Source organism: Dendropsophus ebraccatus, chromosome 11 (genome assembly GCF_027789765.1).
Source record: "Dendropsophus ebraccatus isolate aDenEbr1 chromosome 11, aDenEbr1.pat, whole genome shotgun sequence".
NCBI lineage: Eukaryota > Metazoa > Chordata > Amphibia > Anura > Hylidae > Dendropsophus > Dendropsophus ebraccatus.
In genome coordinates, this window is record NC_091464.1 from 81,832,343 (window position 1) to 81,857,975 (window position 25,633).

The window sequence follows — 25,633 nt, forward strand, 5'->3', positions numbered from 1 at the left end:
AAGGGCCACACAAATGACCCAACAATCTTACAAACGAATTGTGAAGGCTTTGTAAATAAAGAGATCACGGCTCATTTACAGACAGCATGGGGCCATCTAATACGGCCCTTAGTTCTGATGTGGAGACATCCTTCCTCACCGCTTTGGTTGACAATATACAATAATATTCTTCATAGGAAGAAGTTCCCCCATGATAAATTCTTTGCTCATCCTTCCCTATCAGCCTTCTTCCATATGTTTGCAGCCTGAAAGCTAACAATACACCATGTGCAATTGTCAGTCCGGTGCGAAAGTGCTTGTGGCTTTGTTTATGTAATAAAAACTGATAACCATAATTAAAATTTCAAACAAGACGGCGAGGCAGGAGGCGCTCGGTGCCGCTGGGTAGTAGAGATGTAGAGAGGACATATCTGTCAAAGTCGATTACTCGAGAGGGTGTGTCTGACAAGAGTAATCTACTTTCTGTACACATTACTGCTAAGGGGCCTCACTGTCCTTTCTTAGCCACCAATCTCAAATTAGTTCCATCACAGAAAAAAGGAAGTGACAGTCAGATTGAAGAAAGGCCGCATAAATCCAGATGATTCTAGGACAGCTCCAGCGTCAGCCGAGCCATCTCTGGTCACAGCTTAATCCTAATGTATCTTATACCAGGGGAAGGGAACCTGGACTCTCCAGCTGTTGCAAAACTACAACTCCCATCATGCTTGGTCAGCTAGGCTGTCCAGGCATGATGGGAGTTTTAGTTTTGCATTAGCTGGAGAGTAGGGATGAGCGAACCGGCCGAGGTTTGGGTTCGTATGATCCTGAACTATCGGCTTCTGATTCCCGCTTTCTGCCCGCTCCGTGGAGAGGGTGGATACAGCCTGAGGACCGCCTGGAAAACTGGGATAAAGCCTATGGCTATGGCTGTATCCCAGTTTTCCAGGCGGTCCTCAGGCTGTATCCACCCTCTCCACGGAGCGGGCAGATAGCGGGAATCAGAAGCCGATAGTTCAGGTTCATACGAACCCGAAGCTCAGCCGGTTCGCTCATCCCTACTGGAGAGCCCAGGTCCCCTAGCCCTGTCTTATACCATTAGGTTTGGTGTGATTTTATTTCAAATGCTGCAAATGTAGTAAAAATAAAAAATAAAAAATCTAATAAAAGTTATAAAAAGTAATAAAAGTGTGTGTACAGTCTGATATCTAAAACTCAGACTTTCTCAGCGTATTTTATTTCTTTACATGAACGGCTTGAGCGTGAACTTTTGTTGGCCGCTCTTGTTGATCACTAAAAGGGTGACCGTCGCATACTTCGGACAGCTGTAGACAGCTGAGGCTGCTCTCTTTACATATTCAAGTTTTTGTTCACTTTGGATTCACTGGAGGAGATTTATCAAACATGGTGTAAAGTGAAACTGGTTGCCCCTAGCCCCTAGCAACCAATCAGATTCCACCTTTCATTTTCAAAAGAGTCTGTGAGAAATGAAAGGTGGAATCTGATTGGTTGCTAGGGGCGACTGAGCCAGTTTCACTTTACACCATGTTTGATAAATCTCGCTCACTGTCTTTATTTTGTTGATTTGGGATGGAAGTGGTCAACAGGTTCTGCAACCCGGATAATGGTGGGGCCAAATATAATTGGGGACATTTATCAAGTCAGTCTTAAATAAAGCCCCGCCCCCTTTCCCCCTGGACAAATTTACTAAGAGGTGTATGCCCTGCTGGTCGGCCCTGCGCCTGGCACAGGCATTGCCAACAAGTGTACACCTGCTTGGGAGCAGGAGTAGATTTAAATCATGATTTACGCCTGCAAGTGAGCATAAATCGTGATAAATCTGGGGTGGTGGAAGGCCAAGCCTCCTCCCTGCCTTGCATTGCATTTTGGTAAGGGTCCTATTACACAGCCCGATGGGGGCTGCTAGATCGGTGCTCGTTTACAGGGCCTATTACACGGCCCGATAATCGTTTAACAAGGGCTGCATGGACATCGTTACCGATGTCTTTGCAACCCTTGCTTAAACTGTATACATTACCTATCCATGCTGCAGGGCTCCTTTTGCGCTCTGCTTCTACGCGCGCTGCAGCTTCAGGGCAGCCTGTCTCAGCTGACAGGCCGCTCAGCCAAACACTGGCCGCGGCGGTCTTGGTCTGTGATTGGCTGAGCGGTCTGTCAGCTAAGACAGGCTGCTCTGAAGCTGTTTAACACGTAGCGATGCCCGAAAATGAAAGGTCCAAACCTGTATCAATGATTGTTGTCATCGGCTGATCGTTGTGTTTATTACATGGAACGATAATCAGACGGATAGGGCCAATTCGGCCGATTATCGTTCTGTGTAATAGTACCCTAAGTGAAGTCACTCGGAATACCATTGGAGCGAAGTTTGGTAATTGGAGCTAACGTGTAAATATTTGTTTTTCCTGAAAAAGAAGAAAAAATAAGAAAGTTCTGTGTTTGTAAATTCCTACTGAGGATTTCTTGGTTTTGTCGCAGGGGTCTTAAGGGTTAATCTCAAGGTGTTCTGGTCATTTATCTCAGATCACAGAAGTGGAGCTGCATAATAAGAAACTATTCTATCAGATAACCTTTGGTTTGGCAGCAAGGAATCTGACACCGCAATAAAAATTTTAGCTGCTTTTAGGGCAGCCAGATGTTTTTTTCAATTTATGTAGGGCTTAAAATTCCATGGTCTTGTATTTGTCATTTAGCTGCTTAGTACCAGGATCTTAGGACGTCTCTCTGCTTCCGAGGTTTAAGAAAGCGACAAACAAAACAACATAAAACCAAAGAAAAACAATCCGAGCAGTATTAAGATAACGTGGTACAGATACCAGATAAGACTTCTCTGCCTCATTGTAAGAGGCAACAAAAGCAGCCTACAGTATGTGTAAGGGTGGTATTACACGGAACGATTATCTTCGAAAAATCGTTAAATCGTTCGGATTTGAACGATAATCATTTCTTGTAATAGCAGGCAACGATTAAACGACCAACGAGAAATCGTTGATCGTTTAATAGGATCCAGACCTATTTTTATCGTTTGATCGTTCGCACATCGTTCAGTGGAATAAGAATTCACAGCTGAAACGTACGCAATAGCATAGACTGCGTCGACCGCAAGAAGGATCATAAATAACGATCGTTTCGTTGGCGAACGATTTCGGGTCGTTTGCCTTAGCGAAATAAATTCCAAACCCACAGGCCAAAGCCCGGGGTACAAAAAAACCCCTTTAATTGATAACACCCCCCTTAAAATATAACTTTTATTTATATAAATGAAAGTAAATACGTGAACTGATTAAAACCACAGAACCCAGTATTTCCCACACTAGACAATGCTAGGTGATATCACAGGATATATCTATCCTCCTAACTTTCGCAATTACTATCACAGTCTGCAGTACTGTATAGATAAATAACTTGGAGATACTTGATGTCTGCTATTTAAAATCACAATACATGCCCCCTCTCTACATGTTTCGTTGCCACAGCAACGTCATCAGGAGAAAAATAAGATCGTTTAAGATCGTTTATCGTTAATCGTTAGTCGTCGGAAAATTGATTGGTGTAATAGTACCCTTAGGGTACTATTACACCAAGGGATATTTGTCGATCAACGATTAACGATCTCAAATGACTGCTATGGCAAACGACCTGAAATCGTTCACCCAATTACACTGAACAATGATTGTTACTTATGATCGTTCTTGCAGTCGTCTTGTTGTTGCTATTGCGTTTGTTGCTACTGCGAACAACCGAACGACATCTTATTCCATGCGAACGATTTGCAAACAATCAACGATAAAAATAGGTTTAAACGACCAACGATTTCACGTTAGACAATTAATTGTTGTCTGCTATTACACTAAACGATTATCGTTCAAATCCGAACAATCTAACGATTTTTCAAACGATAATCGTCCCGTGTAATAGGGCCCTAAGAGGCAACAAAAGCAGCCTATGTGTTAGAGTGAAAAAATCTTTCATTATATCCAGTATGAAGACTAAACAGCTCTTAAGCATTTTTTGGGCTAAACTACCAAAGTTTTAAGACTGATTGAAGGAAGTACAAACAATTTGACCGAAGGCTAATGGATCTCACTGGGATGGTATCACTTCCAAAAGCAATGGGTAAGGCACAGACATAGACACAAACGTTTATACTGTGCTGCATTCCTAAAGACCATTAAAGCTAATATACACCATCCATTTTATTGTCGGCTTGTTGGGAGAGTATATACAACATCAGATACTGTATTTGTGGAGAAAGTAGTATATAGGGGCTCTGTTTTCTATTTATCGCTTCTTTTCATTGGCTTCTTGGTATTGTATTAGTAGCCTGGGATCATCAAGCCCACTTTTGGGGCACTGTCATGAGTCATTGTGGCCAAATGGTAGTTTTAGGGAAGGGGGAGAAATATATTGCTAGCATGTCCGATATACAAAATATTAATGGTCCATACTATTATCGGGACTCTGTCCAGCCTAACATTAAAATGTAACTGTCATGTAAATATCACTTTTCAGAAGTAACAAGTACAAGCCATTTAAAAAAAAAACTCTGCAACAGGTTTTATTAAGTAAAAGAGTTTCCTTCTGTACTCAAAAAGCTGTTTTTCTACCTCCCCCCTCACTTCAGAAGAAGCAGGATTTTTGTGTCCATTGTGCTTTATGGAGAGGGGCTGAGGGGGATGAGTGAGCATGGAGAGGAGAAAAGGCAGCCCTGCACAGCACAACATCCTGCAATCTTATATTACCAAGCTCCCAGTTAAGCACTGACCTTTCTGACCTGTAAATCTAGTGTTTTATGTGCCCAGACAGTCTCTAAACTGCAGGGCTGGTTCTCTCCTCTCCCTTCTCACTCATCCCCCTCGACCCGTCCCTCCTCCATAGGTAATAATGGACTCAGCAAACCTGTATTCACTTTGCTTGTCTGTATTGAAGGCAGCTTTTCCTGATAATGAGCAGATAAGAAGTGTGTGTGTGTGTGGGTACCCTCCAGATCATTTACTGACCTCTCAACCAATACCAGGCACCTACCTATCTTCTAACTGGACCACTTTCAAGGGTGACCGATAGACTGCCTGATATCCCAATTGCTCATGATTCACTCAGTTTACTGTAGAAATTGTAGAAACACCTCTAAGGTGATTTTGTCACTGGTGCCAACAAGTCAGCTGCCTACTCTACCCACATGACTATATACTTATCTCACCATTAGATATCAGAAAACCCATTAGCTCTCCATGTTAGTCACTAAGTCGTCTAGCCACCTTGGCCTGTTGGCTGGAGATATTGGTTAGACACTTCTAGACGCAAATACATTAGATTGTGAATAAGAAATGAGCCAAAGAGCCTTGTTATATCACCATTACTTATGCCTCAGTGGTAATATACTCACATAAGCCATAGTACATGAGCCAGGATACTGTATACACTGCAGCAGTCAGTCCTCAGGACAATGATAGCAATTCTCATCTCAATAACCGTAGGAACCATATCAGGTGTAGGATATAAAACCCATAGAACTACTATAAAGTTTTCGCCACGCTAAGGAGATCAAGGGTAAGCCGTAAATCGTGTCCAGCAACTACAATGATCTCTACAGAAACACAACAGCGCTGTAATAATTTAAGATGTTGTCAAAGACGAAGTTCAGAGCACATACAGTATATCATGGGGCTAGACTGATATACTGTATATCTGACATCATGATGTATAGTCTTTGAGGAAGATGCGTTTACTAGAATACCTCTGAGAATATTACTGGAGCTGCTGGATATGATTTGCTTTCTACCCTGTAAAACCTTGATTTATTTTTATTTAGAATATGAGATGAAGGTTTTTAGGGTCAATTTCAGATATTATTGTTGAAGCATTTATATATATATATATATATATATATATATATATATATATGTGTGTTTGTACAGTCGGTACATAAAGGGGTTATCCAGCGTTACAAAAACTTGGCCACATTCTTCCAGAGACAGCATAGTTCTTGTCTCCAGGTCAGGTGTGGTTTGCAAATAAGCTCCATTTACTTCAATGGAACTGAGTTACAAAACATGCACCCAAACTGGAGACAAGAGTGGTGCAAATGTGGCCACGTAGCACTGGATAACCCTTTTAAGCTCTATTCACTTCAATGGAACTGAGTTACAAAACATGCACCCAAACTGGAGACAAGAGCGGTGCTGTCTCTGGAAGAAGGCGACCATGTTTTTGTAGCGCTGGATAACCCCTTTAACTTGCTTTCTAATGTGATCATGGCATCTACTTGTCAGACCTCCTGGGCCTTCATACTTCTACAATGATGCAGCTTCAGGTCATTCTCACCTTTTGGCTTCCAGAATAATTCCACCTATAATTACAGTGAAGAGGGTTATTGTGACCCCCATGCTGTGGTATCTGTACACACCTGCAGTCACACACCCAACTAAACAACTGCTCTAGCGGTCCTGTATCATCCATAGCTCGTGACATCACTAGTTCCGTTTTATTACTTTAAAACCTTCGATTTTGCATTGTTCCATACACAATGGGGCAGGTGACATGGCCCTCAGAGTCTCTACACCCACTTACTATTTCTACTGTACATGCTGTTTTAGTAAATGTGTTCCTATAGAAAATATTTTATATAATATGTCAATGCAGATTCATTGTGCAATTTACAGTATGCCGCAGGGTAATGGTAGATGTGAAACGTTAAAACGTTTGAGGGGGGTGTATCATTGTGCAATTTTTTATTTGTTTTTGCGCAGGTGTCAGTTATAACACACTGTGCATATTCTTGCTTTACTTGTGTAAATTTTCCTATTAGGCATACATACTGTACATACATACATATACATAAATAAATACATAAATACATACATTCATAACACTTTAGCAATTTTTGCCTAACAACTAGAGATGAGCGAATCACTCAAATATCCGTTTCGCGAAGCTTGCAAATATTTGCACGAATTAGGGATTATTCACGGATCGCATGCAAACAAATTTTTATTAAAACAGGCAAACTATAGTAGCTGCTATAGTGGGACTATTACAGAGTAGCATTTATTTCAATAGCTGTTGCTGTGACAGTGTCAGAAATTGGAAAATGTAAATTTTCAAAAACGTCAATCAGCCTGTCAATCATTTAATTTCCGCCACGGACAGTAGTGGACTTTGGTAGATCAGTGGCGTAATATAAATTTTCTCCCAGGACAGCAGTGGACATTGGTAAATTAAGATGGACACTGTGTTCACTGTGACTTCCTATAATGCACACCCAGAACCCAGTTACTTGGTGTAGGGGACGCCTGACCCAGGGGCCCCCTCATATAATAGGCTGTCAGGGAACAAAAAAAATGATTAAAGGGAACCTGTCACTAGGGACGTGGGCACAGAGCCAGCCCAACCCCCCCGGATACATACCCTTTCTGACGAGTCCTGTTCCTGGAGCCGGTCCCGGAACGAAGATATCAGCGTCCGAAGCCGTGCGCGCGCCACTGAGATGAGTCCGACGCCCATAGAGAATGAATGGAGTCGTCATTCTTTATGGGCATCGGACTCATCTCAACGGCGCGCGCGCGCACAGCTTCCTGACTGGCTTCAGGAACGGGACTCGTCGGAAAGGGTCAGTATCCGCTGGCTGCACTGGGGGGTCGGGCGGGCTCTGTGCCCGCGTCCCTGGTGACAGGTTCCCTTTAAGGGCTGGGGGGTAGGGGGAAAACAAAAAAAACAACAACTTATATTAACCTGTCCAGCTACCTGAGCAGAGCTGTGTCCTGTTCCTGGACCTTGCATGCTGTCTTCTGAGCTCCCAGCTGGCTACATCACGTCCCAGCTGACAGATGCCCTGCTGAAGAGAAGACCATAATAATATCAGTATGGGCTCACCATTATGGTGCTGAGTGCCAGCCAGGACCATTGGGCTAATTCTACTCCTGTTAGGAGTTGCCTTCTACTGGGTCCCCCATTGGAGCCACCTCATCTACTTCCGAGGTGTACATGCACTTTGATCGTACCTATGAATACATTCTGATTGTTTTTCAATACAGCGTTCTGTATATATTTCTAAATGCTCTGTAGACCTCGAAATGTGGAAAGAGGGACAGAAAAAACTGTCAGAATCTTTCGTCATTTGTTTTTATATATGTTAGGAATATACATAAATCACGCGTCTATATTCCAAGGAATGTTTATGAAACGACTATGAACAAAAGTGCAAAACAGGAAGGGATTTACCCCCAAATAACCCCATCCTCTCTGAAAGTCATGTACTACTTTCTGGTAGAATGAAAGCAGGTCACCTGTACACAACTGCTGGCCTTATTCCTTAATGGCAATATGTTACTAGAATTGCAGATCACTTTGATAATGATTAACCAACGGTTTTGTGATATTAACAAGGTGCATAATCAGTCACTTACAGATTGTATTTCCTGTCTACTGAACAGAGTTATTATTTTTTTAAACAGGGTCATTGCACTAAAATTTAACACTGACAGCAAGTACAGAATAGTCAGATAGAATACATATCTGATCTAGTTTATGGTCTGGATTTTACTCCAGAAAAAAGGCATAAGGGGAACTGTTCTTAAAGGGAGCACTAATTTTTTGAATTAAGAATATTTACAAGTTACCAGTATCACTATTATTATACTGTAGACTTGAAAGTAACATTTAGTCTCTTTACTTTCACATTTGCACAGATAAGATGGTTGAAGCGTCTCCTTCGACCCATGTGGTCATGAAAGCAGCAGAAGCAGCAGCACAGAGGACATTATAGAACAGTCCGGGCTTTGAATCAAGCCCCAGGGTGAAATCCATTACTTAGCTTGTGTAATTCTATTTGATAAGATATATTACAAGGTTTCTTGTTCTTGCTTGTGCTTTTGGTTTTCACAACATTGGTTAAAATGACAGTGACATTTTATGAATGTGGTGCTCTGTTTTTAACAATTAAAAGGATTGCAAAAGGCTGTCAACTGAGTGAAGCTGAGCTGCAATACCAATACAAGAAAAGAACACCAGCAGCAATGTTTTTGTTTTCGGTTCCTTACACCACCCCAGATACCCAAGCACCGAGGGTCTAAAATGACTCTAATTACAGAAGAACCCCCAGCATGTTTCACCACTTATGTCATTATCAAGGGTTATGGGACCAATGACTACTGTGTCCCTTGATAATGCCATTGGTGAAACATGCTAAGGGCTCTTGTATAGTTCTTAAGCAAGGCACTGTTCTGCTAGGCTGTAAGCAAAGTCCTGAAACTGCAGCTCACAAAGCTTGTGTGGAGTCATTGCAGGTCAGTAAAGCTGTTTCTCATCCATCTTGTCGGTTTTCTTCTTTTTGAACTGTTGTATTTTGGTCTATATGTGATGACAACTGTTTATGTAGCATGTATTTGATCATTTATGAATATATTCTGGATTTGTACTTGATATATGTATATATAAATGTATACTTATCCCAAGTGCCTGTTGTGAATTTAGTATACTGTATCCTATGATCAAAAAAAACTGTTTTATACTTTAATTTAAAAAAAATACACAAATATACAAAAAAGAACACAGTGGTACATAATGTGTTTTTTTTTACAATACTGTCTGACTCAAAGAATAAGGGCCTTATTACATGGGGCGATCATCTACCCAATCAGGCTGATTCGGGCAGACCAGGATCCAATCATTGGCCGATCGTTGTATTTCAGCATCTTAAAAATAATCGTCCACCAACTGCGCATTGCTCTGTATAATAGGAGGTTCACGGTCGGCAGCTGATTAAATTTTATAGAAAATAATAAATCTGTATACTTACCTGTCCAGGTTGCAGGTGTCCTGCCTGTTCCCTGATGACCTGGAGCCGCCACTGAAGCTTGTACACCTGTTACTGAAGTGACTGGCCACAGTGCTGTCCCATCTTGGTCAGTGATTGGTTGAGTGGCCTGTCACTTTAGAGACAGGTTTAGAAGCTTCAGAGGTGACTCTGGTCAACAGAAAATGGGCAGGAGGACACCGAGGAGTCTAGAGAGGTAAGTACAATTTTTAATATATTCTATATAAGGCAAGGGCTGCACGGACATCATTAATAATGTCTACTTAGCCCTTGTCGACGATAATTCTGACATGTAACAGAGTGGCAATCTAGCGTTCAATTGGTGCTTTCTTACCCAGCACATCCGGCCCTGTAATTCGGCCCTAAGTTAAATTACTTTCCCTACTTTTACAATAGTGTTGTCTGATAGCTCAGGAACACATGTCATACATTAATACCATATGGCACTTACCAGGTTAAACTGTTAAAATTAGCTTCAATCATTTATATTCTTTCTATCTACGAATCTAAACTGCGTAATTTCATGTTTTTACTAAGAATCTGGATTGTTGCTTTAAGTTCGCTGTTGTTTTCATTTAGTCAGTGAGATTTATCAAATGGACGTACGGTATTCCAAGAAATGGCGCCATTAGAACATTAGAGACATTGCTTAACAATGTGAGCGCCAGCCTCCGCGAGCGGCACCTCCGGGGTTCTCAGAAATCCCAGCCTGTATGCTTTCACCAGAAAAGCTTCACTCGGCTCTAATTAAATGACAACAAAATATTCTTAAACAGCAATAACTGGAAGCAATCCTGGTCAAAGAAAACTAGATGCTAGTCTGGGTAGAAATCCAATTATCTCTGTCTGGAAGCAAAGTGCATTGGAGAAACACACTGAATTTTGGAGCGGATACATATCAGTTTTAGTAAATGATGGATAGTCTCCAGACTTTGCAGATCTTTATGCCTTAGTCGGTTTTACATAGGAGACTGTAGATTTGCTGAAGGTCTATTAATACTACTACACAATTCCTTCCAGGCACATTCATAAAGTTGAGTAGTTTAGACTTTGGCTGCATTCAGATTGCTGCAATACGGAGCAAAGAGGTGGCAAAACCAAAATCCAAATCCATCATTTGTAACCCAGAATGCCTTTTGAGTAAAAGCTTTGGGGAAGTCTTTCCTGACTACTGATACTACTCGTTTTACCGCTACTTCTCAAAATATGTATGGAAAAAAGTATACCTCTGCGCAGGCTGTCAGTGTGATTAGATTTATTGGTCCTTCAGGATAACGTGCCTCAAGGTGTTTTATATCACCTCTTCCTCAGATCAACAGGACAGGCTGCTCAGCCAATCACTGGCTGAGATGGGAAAGCGCTATGGCCAGTGATTGGCTGAGCAGCCTGTCACTTCAGAGACCGTCTCAGAAGTTCCAGCGGCTCAGCCTCCCGCCTGAGTGGCTGAGTGGACCTGCCTATGTAACATCTCAAGTTCCATTTGAGACGTAAGAAGCCAGAGACCGGGGGACCAGGGCAGCGTGAAGCATCTCCAGCACTAGAGCCAGGGAGGTAAGTACACGTCATTGTCTTCATCCCCTCCCTGGCGATACTAAAAAAAACATCCCCTCCCGAAGCACCCTTAAATTTGTTATTTTGGCAGTTTATTTTTTATTTGTACATTTCTTTTCTGTTTCCAGGCATAAACCTTAATAAATCAGGCATGCCACTCCTTCTCCCCATCTTGCCTCGCCCCCGCCCACCTATGAGGCAAGCAAGGAATATGGCTGGCGTGCAGGAGACAAGTCATGTTACTTCTGCCAATAAAAAGGTGTAATATATATATACTCTTTCGCTTTCTATAATAAAGTTGTCACGATAGGCAGGTGAGGACAAGACACGAGACAGTGGGCCCTATCTGCGCCCACCCACTGTCACCTGCCTACTTGCCTCGGTCGACCCTAAGCGGTCGCGGACAACCACGAAGACAATCCCTATACTGAATAGGTGCAAAACATAAAACGCAGACAGACACACAAAGCGGAGAGTCAACTAGCCAAGTTAGAACCGAACGAGCAACGCAGTACAAAATCAGGAAGAAGCGGGTAGTCAAGGAACAGGCAAAAGGTCAGAATCCAGGCAAGGCGATATAGAAGGAACAGGGCAGAGTACAGGGAAGAACTGGGGAGCTGGGATCAGTACAACTAATAGCCAGCAAAGAGAGCTGACAGTGATTACACTTTATACTGGGTCAGGAGGCCGGACCAGCACCTCATTGGTCCGACCTCCTGATCCCAGATATCTAGCAGCTGATCTGCTACAGACCGAGTGGCGGAGCGATCCGCCCCTCAGCCTGAGCATGATGCCATTCAGCTGCACAGGCTGTACGGCTGCCACGAGTGACTCGGAGCCGCGGCGTCCCTGGTTAACAGGGACGCCCTCGGGTCTCCGTGACGTCACCCGGCTCAGGCGGCCGCCTCGGCGCTGGGTCCCAGCGCCGACGGAAGAAGCCGGGACCGAGGAGGACGCCGCAGGAGCCCTGGCAGGTGAGTTTCTAACATTACCCCTCCCTCTATGAGGGGCCTCAGGACCCTTAATTAAAGGACCCGGCTTGAGAGGGTTACATGAGTGAAATTGTCGAACAAGACGCGGCGCATGCATGTCCCTACTTGCAACCCAAGTGCGTTCTTCAGGACCAAATCCCCTCCAATGAACCAGGTACTGCAAAGAACTCTGGACCCAACGAGAATCCAGAATTCTCTCCACTTCGTACTCCAGCTCTCCTTGAACGACCAAGGGAGCAGGGAGGACAGATGGCAACACCGGATCAACATATCTCTTAAGCAGAGCTTTATGGAAAACATCATGGATCTTCATACTCTTGGGTAGTTGCAACTTAAAAGAAACTGGATTAATAATCCTAAGAATTACATAGGGACCAATGAATTTAGGCGACAGTTTACCGGATGGGGTTCTCAATCTCAAATTTCTGGTCGAGAGCCATACCTTATCCCCCACCTTGTAATCTGGGCCAGATATGCGTCTTTTATCAGATTGTTTTTTAGAACATTCTTGGGCTTTAACCAGGTTCTGCAGAGCCTGGGCCCAGACTGTGCACAGTCTTTTGTAGGTCTTTTCAGCGGATGGATTGATTGACTCGGCAGCATGAACGGAAGAGTACCTAGGGTTAAACCCGAAATTGCAAAAGAAAGGTGACATTTTTAGGGACTGATTTTCACGATTATTTAGTGCAAACTCAGCTAAAGGTAAATATTCCTTCCATTTGTCCTGAGAACCTGCAACAAAACATCTTAAAAACTGTTCTAATGACTGGTTTACTCTCTCAGTTTGCCCATTAGACTGAGGATGGAAAGCTGAGGAAAAAGACAAGGTTATACCCAGACGACCACAGAATTCTCTCCAGAATTTAGATACAAACTGTACCCCCCTATCAGACACAATATTTTCGGGCACCCCATGCAGGCGGAGAACATGATTAATAAATAGGGAAGCCAAACTACGTGCTGTAGGGAGTTTACTAAGAGGGATGAGATGACACATTTTAGAGAATCTATCAATGACCACCCAAATTACTGTTTTACCCTTGGATACTGGTAGATCAGTTATGAAATCCATAGAGATATGGGTCCAGGGTTTGGTAGGTACTGGCAAAGGTTGAAGAAGTCCCTCCGGCAATCTACGAGACACCTTAGACCTAGCACAGACCTCACATGCATCCACAAACAATTTTGTATCTCTGGCACAAGATGGCCACCAATAATGACGAGCCAAAAGATATCTAGTTCCAGCAATGCCTGGATGACCTGCTAGCACAGAGCAATGAGTCTCTTCAAGCACTCTAAGGCGGAGGTTCAGGGGAACGAAGAGTTTATTTTCTGGGGTGTTTTTAGGGGCCATGGCTTGCGAGTCTATCACCTGAGCAGCCAGATCGGGCTGCAACATGGCTACCACCACCCCAGGGGATAAAATAGTCTCAGGGTCCTCTGTGGAAGTACTACTGCTATTGAAACTACGTGATAAAGCGTCTGCTCTTACATTCTTGGAGCCAGGTCTGAAGGTTACCTCAAAATCAAAGCGTGTGAAGAAGAGTGCCCATCTGGCCTGCCGAGGAGTAAGACGTTTAGCTTTATCTAGATACACAAGATTCTTATGATCAGTCAATACCTTAACCTTGTGTTTAGCCCCTTCTAAAAAATGCCTCCATTCGTCAAAGGCCCACTTTATAGCAAGAAGTTCTCTATTGCCTATGTCATAGTTACATTCCGCTCTAGAAAATTTTCTAGAAAAATAGGCTATGGGTTTGAGATTGGTGAGTGTATCTGAGCCTTGTGAGAGGACAGCTCCCACCCCCACCTCTGAGGCATCCACCTCAACAATGAAAGGTTGCTCAAAATCTGGCTGAATCAATACTGGAGCCACTGAAAAACATCCTTTAAGTTTGTCGAAGGCCAGAACAGCTTCTGGAGTCCAATTTACCAAATCCGCTCCCTTTCTGGTCATATCAGTAAGAGGTTTAGCAATTACGGAGAAACCCTGAATAAACTTCCTATAATAATTAGCGAATCCCAAAAATCTCTGTAAGGCTTTAAGACTGTTGGGACGCTCCCATTTCTCAATGGCCGCTATTTTAAGGGGATCCATTTCAAAAGAATTGGAGGTGATTTTGTATCCCAAAAATGAGATCTCCTGAACACCGAATTGGCACTTCGACAACTTAGCAAACAAATGGTTTAATCTCAGTAGTTCCATCACTTTACGAACATGATAGATGTGGGAAGACCAATCAGGAGAGTAAATCAATATGTCGTCCTAGTACACCACTAAGAACCGACCTAAGTACTCACGAAATACGTCATTCACAAAGTGTTGGAACACTGCAGGGGCATTACATAACCCAAAGGGCATTACACGGTATTCGAAGTGTCCCTCAGGGGTATTAAAGGCGGTCTTCCACTCATCCCCTTCCTTTATCCTAATCAGATTATAGGCTCCCCGAAGATCAATCTTGGAAAACCACTGAGCCCCTACAATCTGATTAAACAAATCCGGGATCAACGGAAGAGGATGTAGGTTCTTAATAGTGATTTTATTTAACTCCCGATAATCAATGCAGGGACGTAGACCACCATCTTTCTTACCAACAAAGAAAAACCCTGCCCCTAGTGGAGAGCAGGAAGGACGAATATGACCTTTGCGTAAACTATCCTTGATATATTCACGCATAGCCTCCCTTTCAGTCCTAGATAAATTAAACATCCGACCTTTGGGATATCTAGACTCAGGAATTAAATCAATGGCACAATCGTATGGGCGATGAGGAGGTAATTCGTCCACTGATCTTTCGTCAAACACATCAGCAAAATCAGATAGGAATTCGGGGATCTCCCCTTCCAACAAAGAACATTCAGTTAAATGCAAAGAAATACAATGGGAAGCACACCCCGGTCCCCATTGGATGAGTTCCCTGTTTGACCAATCAAACACCGGGTTATGCTGAGTCAACCAGGGCAACCCCAAAATAATGTCTGAGGACAAATTATCCATAACCAAAAAATCAAGAAACTCAGAATGAATAGAACCTACTTTTACTTCAAGACGGGGGGTGATATATCTCACCTTACCCTGCGCCAGTGGTGTAAAGTCCGCCCCAGTGATACTCAGCGGGCACTTAAGCTGAAGTGGACATACTCCCAGACTGGACCAGAAACCAGAATTAATAAAATTAGCAGATGCCCCAGAATCGATATGGGCCGATCCTGAAATACTTCTTTCCCCTAAAGAAAGAGTAATAGGCACCATCAATTTGTTTTTTCTATCGAGCGGTACCTGTGCGCCTGAATGACCCCCTCGATAGTCATTCAGGCGCTGGAGTTTTCCGGCGGTGATCCAGGCCTGGAGGTACACTCCCGAACACGGTGTCCAGCTTTGCCACAGTATAGACATAGATTGTGCTGTAATCGATAGGCTCGCCTTGCCCTCGCATCCGTGGCTCCAAGTTGCATGGGTTCTTCTTGCGGAAATGACAGAGAAGGAGCAGGTTTAGGAGGAGAAAAGACAGAGGATGAGGATTTACAAGGATCAGTGGTTAACTTCTCTCTACGTCTCTCCCGCATGCGCCTATCTACCCTTATAGCTAATGTCATGTTCTCTTCTAAGGACTCAGGAGGTGGGTATGCCACTAATAAGTCTTTTAACTGATCAGAGAGACCTACACGGAACTGGTACCGTAGTGCAGAGTCATTCCAACCAGATGGTATACACCACTGACGAAATTCTGCACAGTAGTCTTCCACTGGTCTTTTTCCCTGTTGTAGTGAGGTTAATTGGCGCTCAGCCACTGCAGTCCTGTCAGGGTCATCATATAGCAGGCCAAGAGCAGAAAAAAAATAATCAACAGAACTTAACTCAATGGCGTTGGGAGGTAGAGAAAATGCCCATTCCTGTGGTGGTCCTTGCAGAAGGGACATGATAATTCCCACCCTTTGGTTCTCGTCCCCAGAGGAACGTGGACGTAACCGAAAAAATAATTTACATCCCTCCCTGAAGGTCCGAAAATCCTTTCTATCCCCCTTAAACTTTTCAGGGAGTTGTACTGGTGGTTCGGGTGGAGAGGGGGTCGTCATAGTCACCTGGCGGGGAGCAGCCTCCTGTTCCTGTACACGTTCCGCAAGTCCTTGGACCAACGTGTTCAGGTTCTGCATCTGCTCTACCAAGGTCTTAATGGGATCCATGATACCCCTCGGGAGACGTATAAATAATATTAGGCTGGCTATTCTGTCACGATAGGCAGGTGAGGACAAGACACGAGACAGTGGGCCCTATCTGCGCCCACCCACTGTCACCTGCCTACTTGCCTCGGTCGACCCTAAGCGGTCGCGGACAACCACGAAGACAATCCCTATACTGAATAGGTGCAAAACATAAAACGCAGACAGACAGACAAACACAAAGCGGAGAGTCAACTAGCCAAGTTAGAACCGAACGAGCAACGCAGTACAAAATCAGGAAGAAGCGGGTAGTCAAGGAACAGGCAAAAGGTCAGAATCCAGGCAAGGCGATATAGAAGGAACAGGGCAGAGTACAGGGAAGAACTGGGGAGCTGGGATCAGTACAACTAATAGCCAGCAAAGAGAGCTGACAGTGATTACACTTTATACTGGGTCAGGAGGCCGGACCAGCACCTCATTGGTCCGACCTCCTGATCCCAGATATCTAGCAGCTGATCTGCTACAGACCGAGTGGCGGAGCGATCCGCCCCTCAGCCTGAGCATGATGCCATTCAGCTGCACAGGCTGTACGGCTGCCACGAGTGACTCGGAGCCGCGGCGTCCCTGGTTACCAGGGACGCCGTCGGGTCTTCGTGACGTCACCCGGCTCAGGCGGCCGCCTCGGCGCTGGGTCCCAGCGCCGACGGAAGAAGCCGGGACCGAGGAGGACGCCGCAGGAGCCCTGGCAGGTGAGTTTCTAACAAAAGTTATATATAAAATAATAATTTTTATTTGTCGCGCGTCAACCCAGCTCTGAACTTCCGCGATCCCGGGTGCCGCGTGTAGCCCGGGACCGCGGCTATTAGCGGGCATGGTAAGCTCGCCGTGCCTGCTAATCAGGTAATCAGATGCAGCTGTCAAAGTTGACAGCTGCATCCGATTACCTTCTGCACCACTTCCCTGGTGTCTAGTGGCGGAGATCGCCCCCCAAACAACCCCCCCCCCCCCCCCGCCCCCGGGGCGTTGTCCTGGAGGAGTGATCTCCGTATCTTCAGCCGGCCGGGGTCTCCGCCAAGAGGGTGCTGATCCCGGCTCTGCACTCGTTTGTTTTCGGCTGCAGCAGCCGAAAGCAAACGAGTGCCGATCTCATTGATCTTTGCTGTATAAGTATACAGCAAAGATCTCAATGAAACATCAGTGCACTTATACTAGAAGTCCCCCAGGGGGAATAACCCTAACCCCAGTGGGGAATAACCCTAACCCCAGGGGGAATAACCCTAACCCCAGGGGGGAATAACCCTAACCCCAGGGGGAATAACCCTAACCCCAGGGGGGAATAACCCTAACCCCAGGGGGGGAATAACCCTAACCCCAGGGGGGGAATAACCCTAACCCCAGGGGGGGAATAACCCTAACCCCAGGGGGGGAATAACCCTAACCCCAGGGGGGGAATAACCCTAACCCCGGGGGGAATAACCCTAACCCCAGGGGGGAATAACCCTAACCCAGGGGGTAATAACCCTAACCCCAGGGGGGAATAACTCTAAACCCAGGGGGGAATATCCCTAACCCCGGGGGGGAATAACCCTAACCCCAGGGGGGAATAACCCTAACCCCAGGGGGGAATAACCCTAACCCCAGGGGGGAATAACCCTAACCCCAGGGGGGGAATAACCCTAACCCCAGGGGGGGAATAACCCTAACCCCAGGGGGGGAATAACCCTAACCCCAGGGGGGAATAACCCTAACCCCAGGGGGGGAATAACCCTAACCCCGGGGGGAATAACCCTAACCCCAGGGGGGAATAACCCTAACCCCAGGGGGGAATAACTCTAAACCCAGGGGGGAATATCCCTAACCCCGGGGGGGAATAACCCTAACCCCAGGGGGGCTTCTAGTATAAAAGTAAAAAAAAAAAAAAAAAAAAAAAAGTTCTTATTAGTAAAAAGCCCCTTTTCCCATGTTATAAATATAAATAAATAAATAAATAAACATGTTTGGTATCGCCACGTGCGTAATCGCCCAAACTATTAATTAATCACATTCCTGATCTCGCACGGTAAATGGCGTAAGCGCAAAAAAATCCCATCAAATCCAGAAAAAATGTAATAAAAAGTGATCAAAAAGTCGTATATGCGCAATCAAGGTACCGATAGAAAGAACACATCATGGCGCAAAAAATGACACCTGACACAGCCCCATAGGCCAAAGGATAAAAGCGCTATAAGCCTGGGAATGGAGCGATTTTAAGGAACATATATTTGTTAACAATGGTTTGAATTTTTTACAAGCCACCAGATAAAAGAAAAGTTATACATGTTATATATCATAGTAATCGTAACGACTTGAGGAACATGCATAACAAGTCAGTTTTACCCCAGGGCGAATGGCGTAAAAACAAATACCTCCTAAATAAAAGAAATGTGTTTTTTTGTTCAATTTCACCACACATTGAGTTTTTTTCTGGTTTTGCAGTGTACTTTATGCAAAAATTCAGCCTGTCATTGCAAAGAACAATTAGTGACGCAAAAAATAAGGGCTCATGTGGGTTTCTAGGTGGAAAAATGCAAGTGCTATGGCCTTTTAAACACAAGGAGGAAACGCAAAAACAAAGATTGACCCCGTCCTTAAGAGGTTAAAGGGGAACTATCAGACGAATCTAACCTGCTGATAGCCCCCTGTAGCACCGGGGAGGCTGAGGAGGAAGGTATGCCTCTTACCTTCCACCTCGGCACCTCCTGCGCTGTTAGTCGGGGTAAACTTAGCTCCAGAGCACCCTTAGGAGCATTGCTGCCTCTTCGGGCCTGTCCCTTTTAATGATAATCAATGGGCATGCCGGATGACATGGCAGTACTCCTCTGCACAGGACCGCCACAGAGAAGGAAGGTAAGAGACAATCCATTCCTCCTCAGCGTCCCTGGCGCTACAGCGGGTTATCAGCAGGTTAGATTTGTCCAATCTCCCGATAGTTCACCTTTAATATTTAATGGTACCAGCAATGTTTACCACAACTGTTTTAGTAATTTAAATATAAAACTTGTCCAATTGTGAAGAAATAATAATAATAATAATAATAATAATAATAATAATAATAATGCAGGTGCAGAAAGTTGTTTATCAAGAAACAATAATGCAGGTGCCTGCACCTTCCAAAATGCTCTTCTAACCTATTGTATGTTTATGTCAAGTGCTGGCAGGTGTGGTGTACTCGCTGATAAGCTGCTTGAATTAGCATATAAATGTCATTTTTGTATTTACCTTTATTAAAACAAGCCGTCTTTTAGGTGATGTTCCAGGATTTTTTGCAGTAAAAGGCTATGTTCACACAACGTTTTTTCAGCTACATTCAAAATGACGTCCATCATTTTGAGTCTAAAAAACTGTGTGTGAACAAGTAATAAAAAACGTCTGCTGTTTGCAAAAGACGTCTGAAAATAATTGTCATGATCATTATTTTGACGTCCGCGGCGAAAACAGCCGTTATTCAATACGTTGTGTGCATTGGACGTCCGTCTTTCCATTGACGTCAATGCATTGCAGTCAGTTAAATTGTGGTAAAAACGGACGTTATTTTAAATAGCAAAATCGGACGCCTTTTCTCTATTTTTGACATTGTGTGAACATAGCCAAAGACAGAACAGAAAAGCTCATGTCTTTTTTTTTTTGCCTTCCTCTAAATCAATATCTATTCACACATCAGTATATTTTTCACAATGAAAATTTGAGTCCGCTATTCATTAGCAATCCGCTAATTTCTATCCGTATTTTTTGCTGATCCTCAAAAAAATAATGTGGTAAATAATAAACTAGTCACTGCTTGCAAATTGCGGATCTGTATCTTTGCAGATCACATCGGCAAAAACACAGATCCCATAGGGTTCTATTGGTGTGTCTGTGGAGGAATTTCAGTCCGCACTAGGACCTGTCCTTTTTTTTTTTTGCGGGACGGATCCCAGCCCTGTACACAACTGTGGCCCAGTGTAAGTTTGAACGTTACAGTGAAGGGTTAATTAATGACTTCTGTCTGGCAGTGGGAGAGCGCCAGTGGTGCCAGCACACAACATTGGTAGTTGTCCAGCAGTGAAGGAGTGGCATGTCAATTCTTTGGGCTTTGAATTAGGGCTTTGAATTTCTGCTTTCCGCTCGAATTCTGCGCCAACTCAAAAGGAGGAAATTTTTCCTCTTTAATTCCCGCCTATTCCTCAGTGTGAACATACCCTAAGGGTCCTATTCCACAGGCTGATGGGGGCACGATCAATAATGTAAATGAGCAACGATCTGCTAGATCGGCGCTCGTTTACTGGGCCTATTACACGGCCTGATAATCGTTTAGCGAGGGCTGCAGGGACATCATTACCCATACTTTACCTAAACATGTTGCAGGTCTTCTCCTGCGCTCCTTCTTCCTCCTGCTCCTGCGCGCAGCAGCGGGACCATCCCTTCGGTGCGGCCTGTCTCGGCTGACAGACCACTCACTGGCCGTGGCGGTCCTGGCCAGTTATTGGCTGAGCCATCTGTCAGCTAAGACAGGCCGCACAGAAGCTGCTGCTCCGTGCGGGATCGGGAGGAAGAAGGAGCGCATCAGCTGATTGTTGTCTCTATTCCACGGAGCGATAATCGGCCGAATCGGGACGATTATCGCTCCGTGAAATAGGACCCTAACAATGGGAGTTCCCACACTGGGAAGATCAAAGGCCGATTCCGTCATGAACTCAAGAAATAGACAAACAAACTTAAAGGAAAACTGATATATGATTAAGAAAAGAATAATCGAAGATAACATAAGAATATGACCACAATAAATAGAAATTCTTACAGATCCCATTATCCATCGGTGGTCATGTGTCTGGACTTGTGTATCTAGGTGATGGCAAAGGACACATAGAACAAATGGAGATTACATTTCTGAGAGGTTGTATAAACACAGAATGTATGTAGAACAGGATTCCTCACAATGTAGTCGGCTGAGACTACCAGAGATTCAGGCAGCGACTTAGTTGTTATTTGGCCAAGGCTTAAAAATGAAAATCTATCTTCTCATAGTGTAATGCATTGGTGTTATTCCAGAATGGTGCAGCATGACTGGATTGCAGCACCTCCACCCCAAATGCTTTAAAGTGGAACTCTGGATAAACTTTTTTTTTTTTTAAATCAACTGGTGGCAGAAAGTTATATAGATCTCTAAATTATTTTTTTGAAAAAAAGTACTTATTAAAGGGAAACTATTAAGTACTTATTAAAGGGGAACTCTTAGCAGATTAGCCATTATGTTACCTTCATCCTCAGCGCCGTTCCAATGCTGGCTGTTGTAAAATCCCCAGCTGAGTAAGCAGGGGCGTAACTAGGATTCATGGGGCCCCATAGCAAAAAAGTGTATGGGGCCCCCCAACATATTACCTGTACCGGCGATATGGAGCTGTCCCCCTGCCTTCGGCAGCTCTGAGACACTGTGCCCTGGGGTGGGGGTGGGGTGGGGTGAGTGGTAGCAGGCCGCTCGGAGTCCCTGCTGGTTGGGGCAGCTCTGAGACACCTGCGGGGTGTTTTAAGACAGTGTGTGTGGTGGGGGGGGAAGGGTTTAGAGGCTGCTCTGAGTCCCCGCAGGTCTGGGGGGTGCTCTGAGTCCAGTGGGGTGACCTCCATTATACTTACTACTATACAAGATGATAGGAAAGCTGGATGACCCCATTATACGAGATGCTGGGAAAGCTGGGTGACTCCATTATACAAGATGCTGGGAAAGCTGGGTGACCTCTAAGATACTGACTACTATACTAGATGCTAGGGAAGCTGGATGACCCTATTATACAGGATGCTAGGGAAGCTGGGTGACCGCCATTATACTGACTACTATACAAGATGCTGGGAAAGCTGGGTGACTGCCATTATACTACTATACAAGATCCTGGGAAAGTTGGGTGACTCTATTATACAGGATGCCAGGGAAGCTGGGTGACCCCATTATACTGACTACTATACAAGATGCTGGGAAGGTGGGTGACCCTATTATACAGGATGCAAGGGAAGTTGGGTGACCCCATTATACAGGATGCCAGGGAAGCTGAGTGACCCCATTATACAGGATACCTAGGAAGCTGAGTGACCCCCATTAAACAGGATGCTAGGGAAGCTGACTGACCCCATTATACAGGATGCCAGGGAAGCTGAGAGATCCCATTATACAGGATGCTGGGAAGCTGAGTGACCCCATTATACAGGATGCCAGGGAAGCTGAGTGACCCCATTATACAGGATGCAGGGAAGCTGAGTGACCCCCATTATACAGGATGCCAGGGAAGCTGAGTGACCCCATTATACAGGACGCAGGGAAGCTGAGTGACCCCATTATACAGGATGCCAGGGAAGCTGAGTGACCCCATTATACAGGACGCAGGGAAGCTGAGTGACCCCATTATACAGGATGCCAGGGAAGCTGAGTGACCCCATTATACAGGATGCAGGGAAGCTGAGTGACCCCCATTATACAGGATGCCAGGGAAGCTGACTGACCCCATTATACAGGATGCAGGGAAGCTGGTGACCCCCATTATACAAGATGCCAGGGAAGCTGGTGACTTCCAGCTGGCAGTGATAGTTACCATCCTCCTGCTGTGTGTCTTCTCCTCAGGCCCTGTGCACTCTGCCATGAGGGAATCTCCCACCCGTGGTGGGCGTTGGGGGCGGGGCTTGCCGCAATGGGGGTGGGGCTTAGCGGAAATTCCCGGGACTGTTCCACTTGTGGAGGGGGGGGGACACTGGTGCAGGACGCTCTGAGCCTGTGTCTGGGGGAGGTGTCGAGGTGTTTAAGAGGGGATTGCAGACGCTGCCTTCTGCGTCTCTGACAGGGTGCTTTACTATCAGTAGCGTAGCTACCTTGAAGACAGGGGAAATGGGCCAGGCAGGCCCCCGGGCCCCCTGCAGCGCGGGGCCCCATAGCAATTGCCTTCCCTGCCTTCATGGTAGCTACGCCACTGTGAGTAAGCTATGCCCCCCCCCCAGCACCGATTCAGCCCACCCGCTCCATTGATAATCAATGGAAGGGACAGCAACCTACAAGTGGCAGGACTTACCACATGTGCTCCCTCCGGCAACTGAGACGGTTTTATTTTACACCATGTTTGATAAAGCTACCTCATGAATGTCCTCCTACTTTTGGACCAATATATTTTTTTTATTTTTTTTTAATTTTTTATTTACAAGAAATACATGAACTGAGTAAAACATGGTGCATATAATAGGGATAGCATGAAGAAGGAATGTTACATTTGATAGTAGATTTGTCTTCATTTGGCTCTAAGCCATTCATGTTTGTGTTTCCCTCTAGCAGCATATGGGATGAATGATTGGGCTCATTTGCCACCCACCACAATGTAGTCTGAACACACGGTCACTTACAATGCAGATTAATAGCAGATCTGCCTTTGACCCATAGTTCTGTCGTATTAGCGATCACGGATCATTCTAGAAGCATGTTTGTTTAAGACATAAAACAAGATATACTAATAAGACAAGTCTGCTTCAGTTGTTTGTTCTCATTCCCAAACAAATGATTTGTAGGATGCGGATGAATGCCGTGTGACGTAGCTGAAAGCAAAGGTTTCCAAGGAGTTTTACTATGGAAGACTACAAATTCTGTGACTGAACTATACATGATGCCCTGTCTACCCAAATGGGTCATTGGAAGACATTCCCAAACTGTTCTAATGGATGGATACATAATTGACCTAATATAGTTATTATTTAGGATATGTTCACGTAAAGGTTTTTTGAGGTTGGAGATTATGGGGACCTCCCAACTCTCCATTAACATATGTAAAGGTCGGTAGTGCTGAATTTCTGCTGCCCGACCCTTTTGTTCTCTGAGGGATAAGCTAGTGCCAGAGCTGCCCGACTGCAGCTTACCCATCCCCACAGGGAACACATGCCGATTGTTCAGGTGTTTTGGGATGAAGGGATAGATATCTGTAGGCCAAAACTTATTGAAAATGTGTGGCCGCCATAACATGTAACTTCAGTGGTGGTGGGAGGGGGTCACCCGTGTGCAGTAGTGCCATAGATTTACATTATGTTTGCACTGGAGACAGGGGCTGTAGAGATGCAGCACAAAGATCTCCTCGTAGGGTGTAGTTATTGTGGCAGGGAGCAGGGAGAACGGCCACCCAGAAGCCTATTGTGACGCCCAATTTAAAATTAATTTACAATAGAGAAATGACTGTTGCGCACAGAGCTGCTCAATATATCAAAATAAGGCTGGGTTCACACTACGCTTTTCTACCTGTTCTTGTAAAAACGGATGGAAAAATGGATGGATTTGTGTGCATCCATTCTGATCTGTTTTTCCATTGACTTCCATTATTAAAAAAACAGATGTAAACTCATCCTTTTTTTTTAACGTACACAAGAATGTGGTTGACCACCTTTTCTGTTCGTAACAGAAACAGTTGCGCTTTGATCTGCTTTTTTTGGAAGTCAATGGAAGTCAATGTAAAAACGAATTCACACAAATGTATTTGTTTTCTGTCCGTTTTTTCGCATAAAATTAATTAAAAAAAGGATTGCAAGAAAGCATTGCGAACCCAGCCTAACTAATACATACAGTAAACTAAATTAAACAGATGTTTTGAGCAGTTTTTTTTTTTTTTTTTTTTTTAAATAATGGAAGGCAATGGAAAAACATATTCACACAAATGCATCAGTTCTTCAATCCGTTTTTTGTTAAAATGGACTTTAAAAAAAAGAATGAAAAGAACGTTGTGTGAACCTAGCCTTATCAAAATTCTGTGAGATTCCAATAATACAATGACATATCCTCAAAATTGCTTAGTACTCAAGGGGTTAATAGGTGGGCAAGCATTTCCAAGGTACAAGGAGATAGCAAGTCATGACTACTGGTGCTCCGAGAGGGAATATTCAGCGCAGCCTACTGATCGGCTGCCAATGTAAAGAAAGAATGCCTAGACTAAATGTTCTTCTATCCAGGCTTTTCCTAGTCAAAATATTTGTTTCCAGATAACACATCCTAATTGTCTCTTTTATATTAATACTATCGATTCTCTCTTTTTTTTTTTTTTTTTTACTTTATTTTTAGTCTTTTTCCACAAAGTCAACAAAGAATTAA